General features: G+C 43.1%; 1 long non-coding RNA gene across 1 annotated transcript; it reads left to right on the top strand.

Annotated features, from left to right (window-relative positions):
• The first annotated feature begins 2,390 nt into the window (after positions 1-2,390).
• LOC111941734 (uncharacterized) lies at positions 2,391-20,193 on the top strand. Its single transcript, XR_015280932.1, has 4 exons — positions 2,391-2,743; positions 8,909-9,073; positions 9,684-9,797; positions 16,809-20,193. It is a non-coding gene; the product is annotated as an uncharacterized LOC111941734 (long non-coding RNA).
• The last annotated feature ends 18 nt before the right edge of the window (positions 20,194-20,211 follow it).

Below are 20,211 nucleotides of genomic sequence, written 5' to 3' on the forward strand. Positions count from 1 at the left end.
TCTACAAATAATTGCATATTTAAAAATATGGGAAGGTAATTTAAATATATTTCTAGATAGTTGTATATGCATGTGTGGTAGTTTGACATTGACTGGTATTTGGGGAAAGAAGAACAGCCACGGAAGGGATTTCTTTGAGAGAAGCTGATGGGAGCTTCCTCTGTGCCTGAGATAAGCCAATAGGTGGCCAGTTCTGAGAACTGACAGCATTTTGCACCATTGAAAATTAGGTCCACCTCTGTGAATTCCACCTTTTAAGACCCACAAGCCCAGGGACTTTTTTCTCTTTTGCTTCAAGTCTCAGGAGGGAACTGAGCTCTGATGGAGCTGGCCCTGCTCCCCCATGGCCTGTGTACCCTGAGGAGGAGGGAGGGAGCCATGACAAACCCCAGAGACTCCTGGACAGGGGATGGAGGCTGTTGACACTCAATGACACCAAATTCCCCTTCTCCTCTCCCTGGTCCACACAGATCCAGGCTGAGTCAGAACTGTTCACTCCTCCCAGTGGCTGCCAGGCTGAGGGAGGTGTTGTAGTCTAGGGCATGGCGGTTCGGAAGATATCGGGATGTAACGGAAAGTTAGTAAACCCCCCCCTCTCTGTTAGGATAGTAAAGCCTCCTGCAATTAGCCAATAGCACCTAGCTGTGACAAAAGCAGATGGGAGTAACACAATGACCCTAGGTTATAAAATGTTAAATTCCCCTGCAATAAACACCATTTCTACGCCATCCATCACATTGATGTCTTGTGGGTAGATGGTCCGTGTGGCCAAGGAGAGCCACTGTGCTGGCTTCTGAGTCAGGGTGCTTGCCTTGCTTGAAAACCTACAGGGAGGCACCAGTGTGGCCTGAAATCCAACACTCTGACTGCCACGGATTGGGCAAGATTTAACCCTTTCTCTACACAGGTGAGGCGTGCAGACCTTGTTCCTCTCTTCAGGGAGAGAAAAGGGAGTGACAACACATAGAAAGACAACATGAAACAACAAGGTCAGTAAAAGAAGGAGCCAAGCCTCAGATGGAAGGAGAATGAGGAGAGGCTGAAATATTCTTTTGGCAGGGCCATGGAAATGGACAATGATATACTGAAATATCTCCTTTAATTAATGAAAGAGTATTATGGGGAATGAAGTATTCAAACTGTAGATGTGAGCAGAGGCATCCATTGATGAAGCCAAGCAGACGTTGGAGTAGCTGTGATCCCATGAGATGCTTGAACAGAGAGAGAGATGAGAGCTGATGAAGACCCTTTGCCTCCAGAGAGAGAAGAAAACCTTTGTTTCCAGAGATGATCACAGAGACAGATGGAGAGAACCTTTGCCTTTGAATAACTCATCCTTAAAATAATACCCCTTGAGCTCATGGCCCATGAACACAGCTGTAGGAGGGCTGTGAAAACAGGAGGAGGGCACAATGGCAGAATTTATGCCTGGGCAGCTGCTATTTGTAGAAAGGAAAAGCCATGAGAAAACTGTTTCATGTAGAGAAGTCTCCATGGCTTGACAAGAGAAAGCTCATTTCCCTACAAAGACTGACGAAAAACTACTGAATAGTTGGTACTGCTTTAACATCCCAGGTTTTGTTGTTATATGGTCAGTTGGGAAAGGAAAACATTGGGTGGGGGAGGAAAGGTTTCTGGAGGTTTCATTCTGGTTTCTTATTCTTGTAGTCCTGTTAATAAAGTTTCTTTATTACTTTTAAGTTTTAAGCCTGTTTGGCCCTTCTCCTAACCCATATCTAACAGCACGAAATTAGGAAGTACCCAGGTGATTTTAGCCAGTGCTAAAACCCAGCACACTGTTTGGTACATTAGCTGGGAAAATCAAATTGGTGAATCTACCACTACAGCATGTCTGGCAGATATACCTTAATCTGGTATTGTGTCTCCATCCTCATGTGTAAAATTACATCAACAATTCTTCACGAATGTTTTTGAAGAAATCCCATCTCCTTGGAATGAAAAATTTATGTGGATACAAAGTGTCATTATGCTTAAACCCATCTATGGAGAAGGCCAAAGCACAACACGCTTTAATTGCAAGCAGGGTGTTTCAGATAACTCCAAGTGGAAGTTCTATGCCTATCTCCTCTGGTCTGTTTTGAAGAGCCCAGCCTAAAAGGTGTACTGGCTTGAAAGACAGGTGTCTGCAGGCACCTCCCTTGGAAAGAAAAAATCCCTCTGAATGATTATAATTTTGCAATTGAGGGGCTCTCAGGCAAAGCTATGGTGGTAGGAATGTCAGTTCTTTACTGGTGTGCACAGTAAAGCAGACAGCAGCAGCTCTGGCACTCACACCAAACAGAGCAGGCCCCAGTGACCCCTCCGGGCCGCTCTCCCCTCACTGCAGCTCCGGGCACGGCCGCCAGGGGGCGCTGCTGCTCCCGCCGGGCGGGGCGGGGATTCCGCCGGGCCGGCAGGGGGCGCTGTGGCGCGGCCCGGGCCCTCACGCGGTGATGGCGGCTCGGCCCGGACGGGAGGGGATGGGAGGGAGGCTTCGCTTCACAAACTCCCCTGGGACAGCCGGGCCCGGTGGCCCCGCAGGACTCGCGGAAGGTCCGAGCTGGGACCGCAAGATGTCTCGGCAGGGAGGGGTTCGGGACTGCAATGCAGCGAAAGCACGGAGCAGCGCGGAAGAAGCGGCGGGAGCGGGACAGCGACGGCCCGGCTCCCAGCAGGGCAGGGAGAGCTGAGCTCAAGATCCCGGGCAGCCGAGCAGACGGGGATCGGTCCCTCGTTTAGTGAGGTAGCTCTTAATAAGGTGCCGGTTCAGAGGCTGCTCTCACGAGCAGAGGCTCACCCACAGAAAGGACAAGGCAGTACAGGACTGGGCTCTTGCAGTGACAGGGAATTCTCCTCGCAATAAACAACAGCCTGCCTGTCCTCCTCCATGATCCAGAAGAAGAGCCACAGCAGCTCCCCAGCCACATCTTTATGCCTGTCCAAATCTCCAGGTTTCCCCTTCCCTCTCCCCTGGGTTTGGCCATGCTTCTGTTTTTCTCAAATGCCCATAAGTACCCAATAGTTAGCCTCCTAGCAATTTACGGGAAAAAAATTCCATAGATACAAAAGAAAAAATAACAACAAAACAACTCTCAACAAAAGGTTCTATATAAACCAGTCTGCTGAAATACAACTTCCTTCCAAGACTATTTCTTCTCTTCCCAGCTAGGCATTTGTTGTCTGCTTTCCCTGTGCAAGTTCGCTGGTCACTTCTGCCTTCACATGTGTTTGGTTTAAATATCAGACAACTTAATTCCATGGCTTTTGAGATTTCTGGACATATATTGCTAAGACAGGAAACTTTAATTCTTCACAGCTGGTTTTCACAGTGTTCCTACTGTGATCAGAGCCCCAAATAAAAAGTAGGAAAAAAAAAATATGTCTCATATAGAAGCTGTATAGCCTTTCCATACTGTTGAATACTTCTTAAGAAAGAAAGCATTCTGCAGTATCGAGAGAATATGAAACAATATATTTCCCAAAACTAAGTTTCTCAGAATAAATAGTAATGAAAAAATAGTGGGTGATAGGACCTGGGGACAAAAATTACTCCATACAAATAAATTTGTTCAGGTGATTGCTCTTCTGTTTGACTTTGACCACAACCTAATCCCTTTTCTTTGCCTTGATATCTTACTCTCTCTCATGTTTAGCTGCTGAGCCCTGCAGTGGAGGGATGCACAATATAAGCACAACGGGGTCAGATAATTTTCTGGGTTTCTCACCATTTTTCCAGTAATAGGGTTTTCTTCCTTTCTAGTGTCAGAATTGTGTCAACTGTGGCTGGGTCAGACTTGAAGCTTTAGGGTTTTGTTGTCTGTTTCCATTGCTAATACTCAGAAGGACCTGCTGGCTTTTTTCTGTGTAACTGATGATGTTTCATTTTTATTGCATGTGCATGGGCAGTGGAATTCATAATTGGATTTCTCCCACTGTCAGCCTGTATCTGTAAAGAATATGGAGCCTGGACTCTAGCAGAATGCAGAATTATGTGTACATTATTGCTTCACTCCTCTAGAGGGAACTCTTACTTTAAATCTCTTCATGCATTTCTCTGTAAATGCAGTGGCCTGACCAAAATTAGGAAAGACCTAAGCCTCTTTCGCCACAATGAAACTCGGCAGAAACCAGCAGTGGTTATCTTCAGGATCAATGATTTTCAGTTTTCCTCCTTTCTTAGCATGGCCTGGCACTTCCATCTCCAAGAAACATGAAGGACACAGTGTTAAGGATGCTCCAGAGAGCTGGATTTGGATCTTTTCCAGTTCTGACCCTTTATGTGCTACATCAGTTCTTCAGGCTAAAAGGAAAAACTTGAATTCTGCTGTTTGTACTGGCCTCCGACAACAGAAAGCTTTGGTCCTGAGGATTTGGTGTAAGAGATTGCCTGGGGGACTGGGGAGAGGACTGGGGAGAAGTGCAGAGTACAGCAGCTATACTGCGAACACTTCTAACCCACACCATCCACTTGTGAAGCTGCCCTGTTAGCTGCAAAGGCTGAGGCCCATTTTCAGACCTGAGTAGGTTTCAAGATCCATGGCTGGCAAATAAAAAGAAGAGGACTTCTCTGTGGGAGGAACAACTTCTGCATTCAGAGGAGTGTGGAGAATAGTCTTGTGGATATCATGAGGTCTCTGTTTTGGGCTGAGCTGCTCACAGTGGATGAGTGCAGTCCTGTCACAGGATTTCAGAAGAGTGACTGGATAATAGGGCAGGCTTCCTCCCACTATCCGCTCCAGTTCTGTGCCTTTCCCAAAGACCAATGTCAATCTGCCAGCTTCTCTGATTACCCTTATATGGAAAAGTAATAAATCACCACTTCTGTTCATATTCCTTTGGTGCAGTGCCACTCTTCCTACACTTCCCAGATGTCTTTATAGGGAACAAACCATGAGAGAGTGCAGATGCAAACCCACCAGTGCAACATTGACTAGCTTACTTCTGGGAAAAGGGACAGCCATGAATATAGAAGAATTTTGGTCTGATTCAGCATCCTTAACAGCTGGAAATTATAAAAAACTAGATGGAGAAAAGTGGACAGCTAAGTCTGTTGGCACTTCATACCTTGTCTGCATTTTGCAGTATTCTACAGTCCACTAACTTGGCCCTCCGGCATGAACTACTTCCAGAATTCTCTGAGAATTTTATAGCTTCGCTTATGAGCAGTTTGCTGTCCCCTACTCGACTGGATAGATCAGGTGTGCTGGAACCAGAAAGGAGAATAATAATAAAACCTCAGCATTTTGTTCTTTTCAGGTCTTTTAATAAGAAAAGGTTTGCTATAGGCAGGAATTTCTAATTTACCAGTATTGGTCCATTAGGGAATGGCATCAAAACAAGTTAGCAAGAAAAATATGACAGGTCGAAGAAAAATTGCCCATGTTCCTTGTTGTTAGGCAGCTGTGAGAACTGATTCATGCCATGGTGCTGCCAAGGGGTCTAGGTATGTGATAAATTCAATTGTAACAACAAAAGTAATCACAGGAACTAATCTGATTCCATGAACCCTTCAGTTGAATAAAGTGAATGATCAAGGAGTGGATAAGGGTTCTTCTAAGTGGCATTTATACCATGCCTAACATCTCAAATTTTCTACCTTCTGATTCCCAGCTTCTGTCTCATTTGTTTCTGCTCTATGGGTCCCTTGAAGGTCTTGTGAATGTACCACAGCCTTAGTTCTCTCTTTGTGCTGAACCCAGCATTCTTCTTCTCTGCTTCATTGCTCTGAGATAATTCATGACAGATAAATAAATGCCAGAGTACACTCTTCTCAGGGAACAAAAATGGATTCACAGAACAGAGGTGTACCAGAAAATTGACAGTCCAGGGGGAAAAGCCGCTTTGACTACTTCCCTTCTACCTTAAACTGGTTCCGTTCATGCTGCCTTTACAAGCAAGGATAGGACATGGGCTCCAAACCAGTCCCTAGCTGGTGCAGATTCAGTACTTTCTGTGTGGAATAGCTTAATTCACAACATATATTGAGAGACCTTATCCTCGGGGCTTTTCAAGCAATTGTTTTGTTATTTCTGCTGTATTTGTTCTGGGACAGTCATTCCTTTTCTGTGTCAAGAAGGCACTTTTTGCAGATCACCATGACAATGCCATACTGTGAGGTAAGTACACTTGAGGGGGAGCAAGAGGCATTTGAGCATGCAAGTCCTGCTGAGACAAAGCTGTAGGACTCTCAGGTATGGGCAGTACAGTGCAATGCCGTATACACAATTTAGAACAAACTGTGCTCTCAACAGCTTATTTTCAGAGAGAAGTCCAGAAGCTACATCAAATGTATGCACCATGATCAGTGAGGGCTTAAGCCCAGGAGTGAAATAGGGACACAGAGAGCAGAGCAGTTGAGTATACACAAAGAGCCACTAACATACGTTTGCTTTTCTATGTCAGAGGGCAGCTGGCCTGTCTTTTTGCAATTGCAACGTCTCTGGAAAGCCTTGCAGAAAACAGGTGACCCAGTGAAGTACATGTTTTGCAGGAGTACACACAGCAGTCACACATGCCGGTTCTGGTTTGGTGCAATTAACCAGTACTACCTGTGCTTGCCTGGATGTGCTCTCCTGAAGTTTCCAGGTACCTCTATTCACGGTCCTTTAATGAGGACTGCTAATTCTTAAGCATGATTGTCTGTGGTCCTTGCCTAGTCAGGAGAGAAACAGAGGGGGGAAAGTCATCTGTTTGGGCAACCCCAGATGCTACTTGCAGAGTGGGAGAAATTCATGCTGTCTGAATTTATGTTCTTCTGACACAACATCCTATCTGTCATCAGAGCACCTTCCTTCTCTAGCATAGGGGAAGAGGAAATCAGAAGCACAGAATAATCTGTGAAACCTAAGGAAATAGCAAGATGCTGTATTATGAATGCCAGTTTATCATGTGGCCTGCTACTAGGCTGCTGTACATTATATTATCCATACACCTTCACAGGGCCCAGCAGTTCTGCCCAGTGGAATTAGAGGGGAAGAGGGCATCTCTCTCATGATAGCATCTGTTACTTGGCACTAAGGATCAGTTTAATGTACAGCCTTTGAGTTGTAATGATTGGTCTTCCAGAAATACAGTTCCATTCCCTCAGGAGCAATATTCCCTCAGCATGGAACAAATGAGAAAACTTTTCATGAGCTGAGAAACCATTAAGCCAAAACCCACCAAGTGTGAAGACATTCCTAAACTGCTAATTAGCCTCTGTCTGTCTCATCACTCTCTTGAAATCTGAGATCCTATTAATACTCGTTTACCAAGAAAGATACTTGGGCTGTGTCTACACTGTAAGACAGTGACTCTCACAGGGAATCTTGGTACACTGAATTTCTTTGTAGGACCAAGAGAGAGAAAACCAGCAAAGATCCATTGAAAAACCTTTGCTTAAAATCTACCTCGCTCAACATGTTAACAAATGAACATTCAAGGACTGTGTACCTTGGCCTTCAGTATAAACAGTTTAGCAATAGATAGTATCATTTAACATACTTTGTACCTGCATACAGTTGATGTATACACTAGATACAAAATAATCACTTCATGGTTTATCCAGAAGCCTTCATTTTTTAAACTGAAATCCTCACTGTCACTACTGAGAATTTTGAATTTCTGTTTGAGCAAAAATTACGTAACTTGTTGGAACAGAAAATCGAAGTTACTATTTGTGTATCTATTCTCTGGGAAACCTCAGGTTTTCAACAAAGAAAAGAAAAAAATATCCAAGGACTCACCTACCACCCTCTTCTAAGCCCAATGAGCAGAGAAAATTTACACACAATTGATTTTAACCAACTCCTTAGGGTAAACCTAAGAACCAAGACATCAAATAAACCTTGTTTAAGTGTACTAGAATTGTTCTAATGTGAAAGGTGAATAATATGTAAATAGGACTATCAGCTAGAATATATGATAATGTCTAGATCAGGCTAGAGTTTTACCAGCTGGTAGTCCTTCTCTGACATTGATAAGACCAAGCACCTGCAGAAAAAAGCAAATGTAGCCAAGATTCTACAAGATGATTTCCCATCCTCTAGTCATATGATGCCCAGATATTTCCAGTACTACAGGCAGTATTGCTTTACATGACAGGCCTAGATAGACTTTTCATCAGAAGTGATATCTGATCATTGCTGAGCCACATAGTCTTCTGGCATCTAAAATTGTTTTGTTAAGGTGTCCCACCTTTAAACTACATTTTTTGTGGAATACATCCTGTATTTTGTCTTCAGATTTTGGTTAAATCAACGATGCATTGCTGTCACCATCTGGACTGTAGCTGTAAAGAGGGAAAGTTGCCACAAGTATCCTCAGCACACCAGGGTACATTCCAGACCGCTGCTTGGTGAACCTGCTACATTTGTTGGCCACATGGCATAGATATTGTGTATTGTGGAAAGTAGGATCAGAATAATATATCTGGGGTTTTTTTGAGAGTGTGCTGAAACATTTTCGAGACAAGAGCTCCTCACATAGCAGCAGCATGGCTGGGAATGACACTGTGAAAAGGCACTCATAAAGAACTTGCAGAACCTTTTCTCTACCCCCTAGGACTGCTGTGGCAGTCTTGAGACCCAAGGTCTCACTGCAGAACTGTTGACCTGAAACAGTGCAGCAAGGACTGGAAAGAAATAGGAAGAAGACCAAAGCACCTGCCCAAGGATTAAGGCTAAATTTCGTTCAGAAATTACATCAAAACACTGTAGATATGCTTTTCTGCTCTCCTCAACACTGCAGGGTTCAGACTTTCAGATCCTGTGTTAATGACTCCAGGAAATCATGTAGTCACCCAGAGTGAAAAAAATGGGTAAAACAGGTCTGTCAAACAAGGGTGTTTCCCACTCTGTTCCCTTCTCTTTCCCAAGACTCAACTTTCTCTTGAAAGTAAGCTGGTTTTTACCATTATACCTTTATACAGAGATCCCAGGTTTTGACATACTTGGTTGGATCTGAAGTGACTGCAAAATTCTTTTCTTCTCTTAAGAACATTTGAAGAGCCAGACAAGAAAGAGGCTAATGAATTAATGTTTATGAGCTCTAAGAAACCTGCTTACACTTTCTGAACCATCCATGGTCTGTGTAGGTGAGTCATTTAATTTACCCCACTATCTCTGCTTTGCACTACTCAAATACACTGTATTGAGAATAAAACCCATTAATGGTTGTTGGACATGCAAGCTTCAGGAAGGTGTGAGCCCACAAGAACCTAGGTAACAAAATGAAGTGAAAACCTGAAAATAATATGCCAATCCAAACCTATCTTAACTGGCAGTATCTTAGAGAAAAGAAAAAAAGTATTTTAAGCTTGGTCAGAAATTATTCTTTCAGCCTTCCTGGGTCCATAGCCAAAGCAATCCTTTCAGAAATGTTACTTCTGAAGTCAAGTGCTCAAAACAGCCTAGCATCTTCCTTCAGCACCAAACCTTGTGTTCCCTCCTGCACAAGGAGCTGTCACATGCAAATAGCCACCCTGGAAGTGCAGTAGGAATTTGTCCGAAAGTAACCTTTCTCCATTGTTTAATTCCGATCTCATGTTAGTCTCATGGTGGGCTACTTTACAGTGGCTGTCAGGCAGCATCTGTAACAAGTGAAAAGCTAAGCAGAGAATGGAGTTTAGACGAGTCGGTATGCAAATATACATAAATATGCATATGTATATTCATGTGGATTATATGTATATGTCATGATTTTAGATGGAGTAGTACTGCAGGCTGCTGATCTCAGAGACTTCAAGCCTTGTTTTCCCCTGGAAGCAAAGGAAGGTTTCATTTCCATGTGAGAAGAGATTATCATGGGCGCTTTGACAGGTATTTGTAGATCTTGCTCTTTACTCCTCTCTGGTTTTCCCCATGTGCCTCATTCTGGGAGAGCTTCTGCAGAAAAGAAACAGCGAACTGGAAGATGTAAGTGAGTTGGATTGAGATCACAAAGGAGAGAGAGGTCAGGAAGGCACTGGAAAGAGCTAAGCATTTATTTGTACGCTAGGTGCAGGGGACAAGATATATTTGGGAAGGTGGGTGACATGACAAGGATACAGTGAGTAACTCCTCACTGCCCACTCATTTCATTTGCATACCATCTTTTCCTAGCCCTCTACTGCTTTCAAGTTGCTGTATCTTCCAAAGCCATAGGTTGCCAAGTCTGTCTGCTGGTGCTAGCTGCTCCATACCGCCCCACCCGGAAGGGGAAGGGCCTATCTGCAGAGGCTGTGGTTTTCCCGGTGCTGGCACTGCCCAGTGCTGGCAATAGTACACTGCCACTATTAAAAAGAGCAACTGCCACTTTAGCTATTTTTACAGCTCTCAGACAGCTCTAGATGTGTTCTTTGGGAATTTTCCCCCCTTCTAGCTCTCAGCAACTTATCTGCTCACCATGGGGCCTCTGAAAGAGACAAACAAGTTTCCCAGGAACTGATAATGTGTAAGGGTCATTTTCAGCATATGTCAGAGAGAGACATGAAGCCTACCCACAGCTCTGTGGAAATAGCCCAGGCTCAGAGCTCCTTTTCTTCCTGTGGGAAATGTACAAAGGAGGTCTTGTAGGGAGCAGTAGTCAAGGATTGATCTCTCCAGGAGAAGCAAAGGCTTCTAGACCTGTCCACTTGACTCTGCCATTTACCAAGAGAGCAGAAATTGCTCAAAATATCTGAAGCAACCAGCTAGCAGCTCTGTACAACATGAAGAGCTTGTGCAGAGCTACTGGAAGTTTTCTTTGGCTGTAGCCATCGGGAAATTTAAAAACCTATGTATCTGGATGTACGTGTGTGTGTACATTACCACACATGTGCTGTATAATAACTGAGCAGAGATGTGATGACAAGTCCAGCAAAGGAGACTGGCAGTCTGTTCTTCTCATATCAACAGGACTTCTAACATCCACAGGGATGTTACAATGCCAGACTGCTGGCCCACCTGCAAGGCTTCCCATGCGTATCCTTGGGAATATTCTTGGTAATGCTGTAAAAGGACATTTTCACCCCCAGTTTTATTCTGAGGCATTTTTCAAAGACAAAAACCCTCTGATCCTAGAAACACTGCCTGTCAGTTGAAATTTGTGAAAAAAAAGAAGAGAAAAAGGATCAGATTCCTGAGTTTACTGTTTCATTGTTCATGCTTTTAAAGAAAATGGGGTTTTCCTCATGATTCTTGAGGGAGAAGAAGAATATCTGGGGTTAGTAGTAGTCCAGTACAGTATGTCTGGTAAGAATTGGATTGGATTTGGTAAGAAGTAGAGGAACTCTGACCTAGCTGGGCTGTGACTGAATAAGAAGGGCACTGTCTCTGCTTCACAAGGTTGGGAGGGTGAGTATTCATGATATCCCTGTACTGCACAGCAGTGACTAGCTTATCTTCAGTACTCAGTCTTCAGGGTAGTGACTTACTAGGAAAGCTCTCCTACTGACTCCCCCCCTTCCTCTCTCTTTCCCCTCACTGTTTTTCAACAAATGTGAAAGGTGCTGATAAATACTGCAAGTAAATGATACAGTGTTTACTTGTTTACGCTCCCCTTCATTTGTGAATTTGTCTAAACATTGTTAAAGGGCAAGGATCGTTCTTTCATTACTTTTTCACACAACCAAATACTGATCAGGGTCATCTTCTCCTCTCTGTTAAGTCTTGTTGCTTCCAGTTGCTCAGAGTTTTAAACTGGATTTTCATTTCTTTATGGAAGATTTATTCTGAGGTTTGTACTCTGTGGTTAATTCAGCAGAGGTAACAGGAACGTAGCTATGTTTCCAGTCAGCTTGCATATACTAAAGAGCTGTATGCCTGTCTATTCTGCTTTACTACACTTCACACCTCTGTACCTGGTAACAGTAGGATTAATAGGTTTTCTTCTACAGGAGAAGATGGCATGGAATTGAAGTTACAAAAATCAATGAAAATGCTTTGGTAAAGAGAACAGAAATATTGTTCACATAACTTTCCTTGCCATGTGTTTTACTCTGTGTCAATCTTTAAAAGAAGTGTGTGGTTACTCTTGGTCCTGGGTCAAGCTATTCCCTTCTAAGTTTTGCATCCATTAAATGTTTTCTGACATAGCTACTGTCACTTTGCAGTCATCTTTTGTTGAGGCAGAGAGCTGTACAATGTTTTCCCCAAAGCAGCACCTGAAATCCCTGTGTTGAGTGCTATATCAGTGATTTAGGTGTTCCCACATGTCAAGACATTTCACTTGCTCATGAGTGATTGAAGATGTGGAGGTTGGATACAGCCTTGGCTTCACTGACATGGGGAAATTCAGGATCCTGTATGGAAGAAGCAAAGCAGCAAGCAGGACTAGAACCATAAATTTCTGGAGAGCTAGCTTTGACCTCTTCAAGGACCTATTTGGAGGGATCAGATCAGCTACAGATCTAGAAGAGAACAGGATCCAAGAGAGTTGGTCAATGTTCAAGCATCATTTCCTCCAAGTTTAAGACTGATGAATCCCCATGAGCAAGAAATCAAGCAAAGGAGGCATGAGACCTGCATGGGTGAGCAGGGAGCTCCCAGCAAATCTCAAATGGAAAAATTTTATAGGATGCAGAGAAAAGGACAAGCCATGTGGAAGTATGGTAGGTACATCTTCAGAGTACACAGGGATGTGTCAAGGAAGGCCAAGGCCCACTTGGAATTGAGTCTGGCAAGGGATATCAAAGACAACAAGAAGGGTTTCTACAAGTATATCAACAGCAAAAGGAGGAAGAGAGAAAATGTGGGGCTGCTGCTGAATCAGATGGGTGTCCTGGTGTTGGAAGACACAGAGAAGGTAGAATTACTGAATGCCTTCTTTGCTTCAGTCTTTACTGCTGAGAACAGCCCTCAGGAATCCCACACATCAGAGGTAACAGAAAAAGGCTGGAGAATGGAAGACTTGTTTGTAGAGGGTTGGGTTAGAGATCAGCTACGCAGATTAAACACCCATAAATCTACAGGCCTGATGAGATGCACCCATGTGTGCTGAGGGAGCTGGCAGATGTTGCTAAGCCAGTCTCCATTATCTTTAAAAAATCACGGAGTGGGAGAGGTGCCTAATAACTGGAGGAAAGCCAATGATACTCCCATCTTCAAAGGGGAAAGAAGAAGGACTGGGAGGCTACAACCCAGTCAGCCTCACCTCCATCCCTGGAAAGGGGATGGAACAGATCATTCTGGAGGTTGTCACCAAGCATGTAAAAGAAATTAAGTTCATCTTTACTCAGCTTGTTTATCAACAACTCAGATGAAGGGATAGCATGAACCCTAAGCCAGCTGGCAGATGACGTGAAACTGGGGGAGTGGCTGACACACCTGAAGGCTTTGCTGCCACTCAGAGGGACCTTGATAGGCTGGAGAGTTGGGCAGAGAGAAACCTGATGGGGTTCAACAAGGACAAGTTTAGGGTCTCACCTGGGGAGGAGCAGCCCCAGGCACCTGCACAGGCTGGGGCTGAGCTGCTGGAAAGCAGCTCTGTGGAGAAGAACCTGGGGGTCCCGGTGGACAACAAGTTGTCCATGGGCCAGCAGTGCCCTTGCAACCAGCAGGGCCAGTGGGACCCTGGGAGCATCGAGAAAAGTGTGGCCAGCAAGTCAGAGGAGGTGATTGTCCCCCTCTGCTCTGGTGAGGCACATCTGGAGTGCTGTGTCCAGTTCGGGGCTCCTCAGTACGAGAAAGACAAGGAGCTACTGTGGAGGGTCCAGTGGAGGCCACAGTGGTTGTTTTGGGTCTGGAGCACCTCTCTTGTGAGGAGAGACTGAAGGAGCTGGGCATGTTTAGTCTGGAGAAGACAGAGAGGGGATCTCAGCAATACATGTAAATATCTCCAGGGTAGGTGCCCAGAGGATGAGGTCAGACTCTTTTCACTGGTGCCTTGGCAGGGGTCTTGGACTAAATAATCTCCAGAGATCCTTTCCAACCCTAACCTTGATTCTGTGACATACATTAGCCAAGATATTGGGAGTAAAGGATCTTAGCTGTCTCTGCTTTCATGTGATAGTCCCTCACTGCTTGCTTGTATTGATTCTTTCAAAGTTAAAATGTGTAGAAAGTGTAGAAAGTGCATCATATAAAAAACTGAAGTTGTATTTGGCTCAAATGCATCACTCTCCAAGTTTGACCTGTAGGGAGCTTACAATTAATCTTCCTGCAGTCACACAGGTTTTAATATAGTTTTGGGGATTTATTAATAAAATCCGTGTTCCAAATCTTCAAGCATTTATTCCACAAACAGTTGAATTTATTTCCATTCACCATTAGTTTATGTAATGTAAGAAAGTCTAGTCTGGTAAAATGGTAGAAAACCTGAGCTCAATATAATGTTTATTCTATGAACAGTATTTCCTGCAGTCCAGTATGGAGTATGCTATTTAATTGAATGAGGCAAGTGTTTATCTTCAAGGATTAAATGTTTTTTGTCTCATCTCTAGAAACATTAAATACTGAATTCAAATACATCTATATAAAATATACATTTTGGGGCTTTTTCTGACTAACACTAGCCAAGCATGAAAAATTGAATCCTCCCAGCAACACACACACAAAACATTGCAGAGAGAATCATGTTCCTGCTTAACAGTACTGTGTGTATGTAAGCAGTGAAAACTATAAAAACAGAATATGGAATAAAGATTATTATTTCGACAAGATACAGATCTAAAGTCCTCAAGATATTATCATGGCACAGAGGAAAGTCCAAACAGGAGATTTCTGCTATTCTTTTAAATGTACATACACTGCAATTGAGAAGACAGTTGCACAGCTAGATCCATTTATACTGATCAACTAATGGAGGACTTTCAAACACCTGTTTTGTATTTTTTTGTCCTTACTACCATACAGTACCTTTTTGTCCCCATATGTGGGGGCTTCTAGTCCACATGGTGGGGTTAAGTGGAGCCAAATAAGGCAAAAAACAAAAGTTGTAGGATCGTTAGAGAAGTAGCTGATGCAGGGTGGTCTTCTATCTGGGTGGAGGCAGGGTAGTCAGGCAAAGAGTAACACACAAATTTACCAGGGTTCTATGCAGTCATGGGACAGGGAGTACAGGGGTGTTGGTAGGAGGAAGGATGCTGGAGTCTGCAAACTTTGCCAAAAGAGAAATGAAAGAAGAAATGGAAAACAGGATTCAGCAGCAAGCTAGGATAAGTTTGAAGAGAAGGTCATAGAGACTTAGTCATACCTACACAAAGATGTCCAAGCATCTGGTCTAAGCTTGGTAAGAAAATACAAGTTTTCCTCTCTGGTTATGTAAAAGCTACTTGTCAGAGCTCTTTGCCAACTTAGTTACACTTTGTCTGGAAAAAAATGCTCCCATGTAACTGCACTTTTCCCTACCTCTGAGATGCCCAAGGAAGTCTTGAAGGCAGTGGGACTACTACCTTGACAGCTAAAGGGGTGCCTTCATAGGGATCCTGTCAAAAAGTGACTAAAAACAGAATGATGATCAGGGTCTAGTCAGTTAGAGGGTCAGAAGAGGCACCACTGAGCAACTGAAATGTCTAGAGAGGGTTGCTAAAACACTGTCAAGAGGCTCCAGATAAAACTAGATAGAAGTCCTGCCTTCTTTTCCTCTTCTGATGCCTCCCATGCAAATTCAAGATTATGCTTTCAAATCCAAAGGAGGAAGAGGGACATGACACCAAATTTTGAACGTGACTAAGTGCTTCAGCCTTTCATTAAAAAAAAACATGAAAAAGCAATTTTTTTTTTTTTAGTTTAACATGAAGTATGCAGGTAAAATTACTGTCAAAAGAATGTTCCCCAGCATTTCCCTGATTTCTTCCCAGGGTCTTCAAATTTGCTGATGTTAAAAGTAAAACAAAGTACTACAGAAAGGCACATGAACACAGCTCTACAAATAAAGAAGGGGAGAAAAAAAGCAAGCATTTTTTGTATTTTGAACCAGCCATTGTGTAGGCATTTGCTTACTCCATCACTGCTCTGTGCTCAAGACATTAAGAGAAGACTGATACTAGACAGAGTCTTTCTACTGCATTGAGTCTGACCTAAATTTCCTTCCTAAGGCCTGGGAACTAAAATCAGAGAGATTAAGATCTACTTTTTACCCTTGTACTGAAAAACTTCACTAGCAAAGGGCAAAATTTTTCCAAGATAAACAAAAAATTTGGCTTCATTTTATGTCTGGGTTATAAATACATTAGAAAGGGGGAAAATTAGTCATATGAGCATATAAATAATAGCTCAGTTATATTCAAGAATATGTGGGTGGGTGTCCTGGGTGGAATAATTTGCTAAAGCAGAGTTCTTCTTCCTTGCTTTTCCTCTTCCTCTTAATTTATTCCTCTTTCTGAATATGTGCTTCTTCTTTTTAACTTTTATATATATCTTGCTTTTTGTTCTTTAATCTTGGTGATCTTTCTATAGTGGGTCAGTACACATTTTTCTTTAGGATTGCTTTGTTATGGACTAAATATTTTTAATGGATGCCAACACGGTGTAAAGCTCTTAAGTGTATACCTAGCTTCTGGTGCACACTTCTGTTTTCCTTATGTCAAGAAAATGTGCATTTAAAATCAAAGGAATGCTTAGCAGTCCTGTTGTGCAAGTCTTGGTATGGTTGTTTTCACCATATTACAGTACAGTACTGTACAACCTGCTGCAACATCAAAGACCCCTCCTTCCTTCTTGCCTTTTCTTAGACATTTCTGCTCTTGCTTTTTGCTTCTTGTTTTGATTTTGTTTTGATTTCACTCAAAACTGATGCTGACATGTAATAAAATTCTCCAAAATTTAGATTTCTGTCAAGCCTCCTGGCTTATCAAGGCTGTCAAGCTGATCAGCCCCCTGATTCAGATCCAGGAACCAACCACTCTAGCTATGCTGTTTCTTTTTGTGCAGCTTGGCAGCAGTGGAGAATTTAAGAATCAGTGTAACCATGCCTGGCTTCAGAGCAAGACTCAGCAAGGATCTGGAAGGAGTAAACCACCTGAGACATGTGGTTAGTGCACCACACAGAGCAGTGAGCTGGAGCTATGTGAGAGCATCCCTGAGATGGCTCCCATTGCCCATGCCTGCCTGCAAGAAGGGCAAGGGAAGCAGTGGAGTTTGCTTGGGATTCTCTTGGTCTCATACCTTCCCAGATGATAAGTGAGGTACTGTGTGTTGTGCATGCCTTTCTCTGAGGTTATTTTTTCTGCTAGTTGATTTGTTTTAATTTTTATTGGGTGCTGTTGACATCACTGCAATTATGCGGTTTGTTCTGGTGTCCCAGAAATATGGGAGAAAGAAATGCCAAGAAATTCTGGCATTATTTGTGAGAAGTCATCCAGAGCCAATATTTAACCTAGTACTGAGCAGATCATGACCTGACATTATATGCACTCAGTTTGGAAACACTGCAGAAGAGTATCAAAGACAAGTAAGTTTGAGCTGTGCTTTAATTTTAAATCTGGGATCTTGTGGCAGGTGCTAGAAAAGCATTCAGAATTCCACAATGTCAATGAAAATATTTTTCCTAGTCTCAGTGGAGTTTTGATTGTGTCTCTCACTGAAGGCATGGTTGGCCCTTTCACCAGAAGCGCAGGACTGGCAGCCCCTTCCTTACAAACAGTTACCCATGGGAAAGATTTCTAATCCAAAAGATTAGAAGTGACTCCAAAGGTGGTTTTTTAATTTTTCTAATTTTTCAGGCTATGGGAGCAAAAATAACCTCAAAAGCTCCTGAATGAAGCCTGCCAGAGGAAAAAAACGAGGGCTGACCAAAGCCTGAGGACCTGAGGCAAGCAAAACTTCAGAAGTATTTTTTTTTTCCCAATGTTTCTTTTGAAAAAGTGTGAATATTCTTAGCATCTTTTTGACCTGTTCTAGCACAGGAATCTGTTCCTACTGCTCCTAATTTCTGTATTTGGAGTGTCCTTCTTTCACTATTTAGAGTTTATTCCAGGTTTACAGCTAATTGTGGGTAAAAAAGCCTTTGGTATGTGGAACAGTATGAAACATGCCCTCACTTCCTGGCTCTTTTGAGGACAGTAGTGACCCATGGCCAGACAGGCTGTCTTACTTCTCAGTGAATGGTTCTACATGGTGGGGTGATGCACAGCAGCAGGTACTCTCCAGTGTCATTGGCAAGAAGTGGGACTGGTGATATTGGGTCACTTCCTACAGGAAGGGCCTACAATGAAGAACATGGTGTTTATCTGACATGAATGGTTGGGAGATTATGTCATTGAAAATGCACTGCACCCCCACTAACCCCCAGGTGTTAACCTGCTACATCCCAAGTGGTCCCCATTTAGCATCTGCATTTCTGATGTGAATGCATTGTTCTGTCTGAGTTAACTTGAACTGTTTTAGGGAAGCATTCTGAGTGTTGCTGAGCAGAGATAGCACCACACACGGATATAAAAGCATTGTTAAGACAAGCTTTATATGGGATGTTCTGCCAAATGGTTCCCTTCCCTTCCTCTTCTCATTTCCTTGTCCTCCTTCAGCCACTGGAGAATGCTAATCCCTTTATTCGCTTATACGTAAACTGGTGACTTTCCAGACCTGCCACAAAAGACATTTGACTAGATGACTTTTCTGGAAAGATGCAGCAGGAGGAGATGGAAATGTCTTTCCTGAGGATTACTGCTATGTTTGTATTGACAGTCAGAATATGGAGAACTTTGCACTGACAGCTGTAAATAAAAAGGATAATACAACAGCTAGTTTCATTCTTCCCTCTTACATAAACTCTTTTTTCAATATCTGGTTTTTGACCTTTAGAAACAACACATGCACAATGTCTTGTTCATCCCAAGCAGCAAGCTTTGACATTTTGTTCTTAATACACAAAAGAGCAGGCACACAACTATATCTGAATGGAGAAAGTATGGAGACATCTATGGAGATCAAAGCCATTGCTGGTTCCAAAAATTTCTCAGAATTAAATATGAAAATTAAAATCTAGGCATTAGAAACCCGAGTCAGGATTTCCTAATCTGACAGGTACACTGGCTAAAATCCTTTTTCTTCCCTCTTTCCTTCCAGCCAAGAAAATCTCTGTCTGTCCACCCACCGATTGACTGCTGGACAGTCTATTTGTGCTCTATTCCAGAGACAGTGGCAGGGTAAGCAGGGATCATCACCTTTTCTGATGTGGCTGGGCATTGCAGAGCAACATGCAAGAGTATTGGGGCCCAGGATTAGTTCTAAAGGCTCACAGGAGACATCTGAATTCTTGTCCCTCCATCAAAAACTATTTCTCTGCTACACCTAAGAACACTTTTAGTGTATTGAGGCTGCTATGATGCTGAAAGAATAGTTATACCATGCTGTTTTTAGAAGATGTGGTCCTAAGCCATGTCTTGTACAAATGTGAGTCCTTCTAGTCCCCTAACCCAGACACTGACACAGGGGATAAGCAATGTCCTTAGAGCTCCCCCTTTCCAAGCATTCCAGTCTGCAGATTGGGCCTTGCCTTGCCTTTCCGCACCCTTCCACACCTTTCCGCACCTTTCCTTTCCGCACCTTTCTGCACCTTCCCTTCCCGCACCTTCATCCTCTTCAACCATCCATTTTCCATAGCACAGCTTCCCTCTGCTTTCACAAGGAATGAAGCTGCTCTTGTCAAAGAGCAGTCATCTTTCACCAAGGAAGATTTCAGGAGGCAAAGTTTCCCAGGTCAACTGAGAACTGCTCTAATTAATTACCTCTAATATGATCCCACAACTGTCCTTAATTCCAGCAATCCCCCTCCATTGCCTGTGTGGAGCCTTGCTGTGTGTGATGGAGCAAACTGTTCTGGTGACAACCATTCTTCAGCTTAGCTGCACTCATAACAAATGGTTGAAAGTGGTTTTTCATGGTTACTTCCTTAAGCAATAGTGGTGGTAAGGGACTGGTGCTTTCCTCCTGCACCCACAGGGTCAGAACATCTCTGCTTTGGTAAAATGTGGAAGCATAGTTCTGACACCTGCGAGGAGAGAGGAGAAAAGGGAATGAGCCTTTCAAAATAAGGACAGTTCTTCAACTGTTCTTAAAAAGGCCTGAAACTTGAAAACCACAAACTGCAGGTGAAAAGCTACTTCTTTTATGATGTGGGATACTTTCTTCCACACAGTGATTCCTTCATGTCTTAACACATGAGTTTTGCATTTCCCAAAATGAAATGGGAAAGAACAGTGGAAAAATCATACATTGCCTTTTTTCACTAGTGTCTCACTCCATCTTTTCAGCCCAGAATTTAAAGATAGGCTCTGGCCTTCACTTAAAAGGTATACAGCAGATGGTTTCACCAAAAGGAAAGTAGTGACTTCAG

The sequence above is a fragment of the Cyanistes caeruleus genome, chromosome Z (genome assembly GCF_971803275.1).
Source record: "Cyanistes caeruleus chromosome Z, bCyaCae1.hap1.1, whole genome shotgun sequence".
Classification (NCBI taxonomy): Eukaryota; Metazoa; Chordata; class Aves; order Passeriformes; family Paridae; genus Cyanistes; species Cyanistes caeruleus.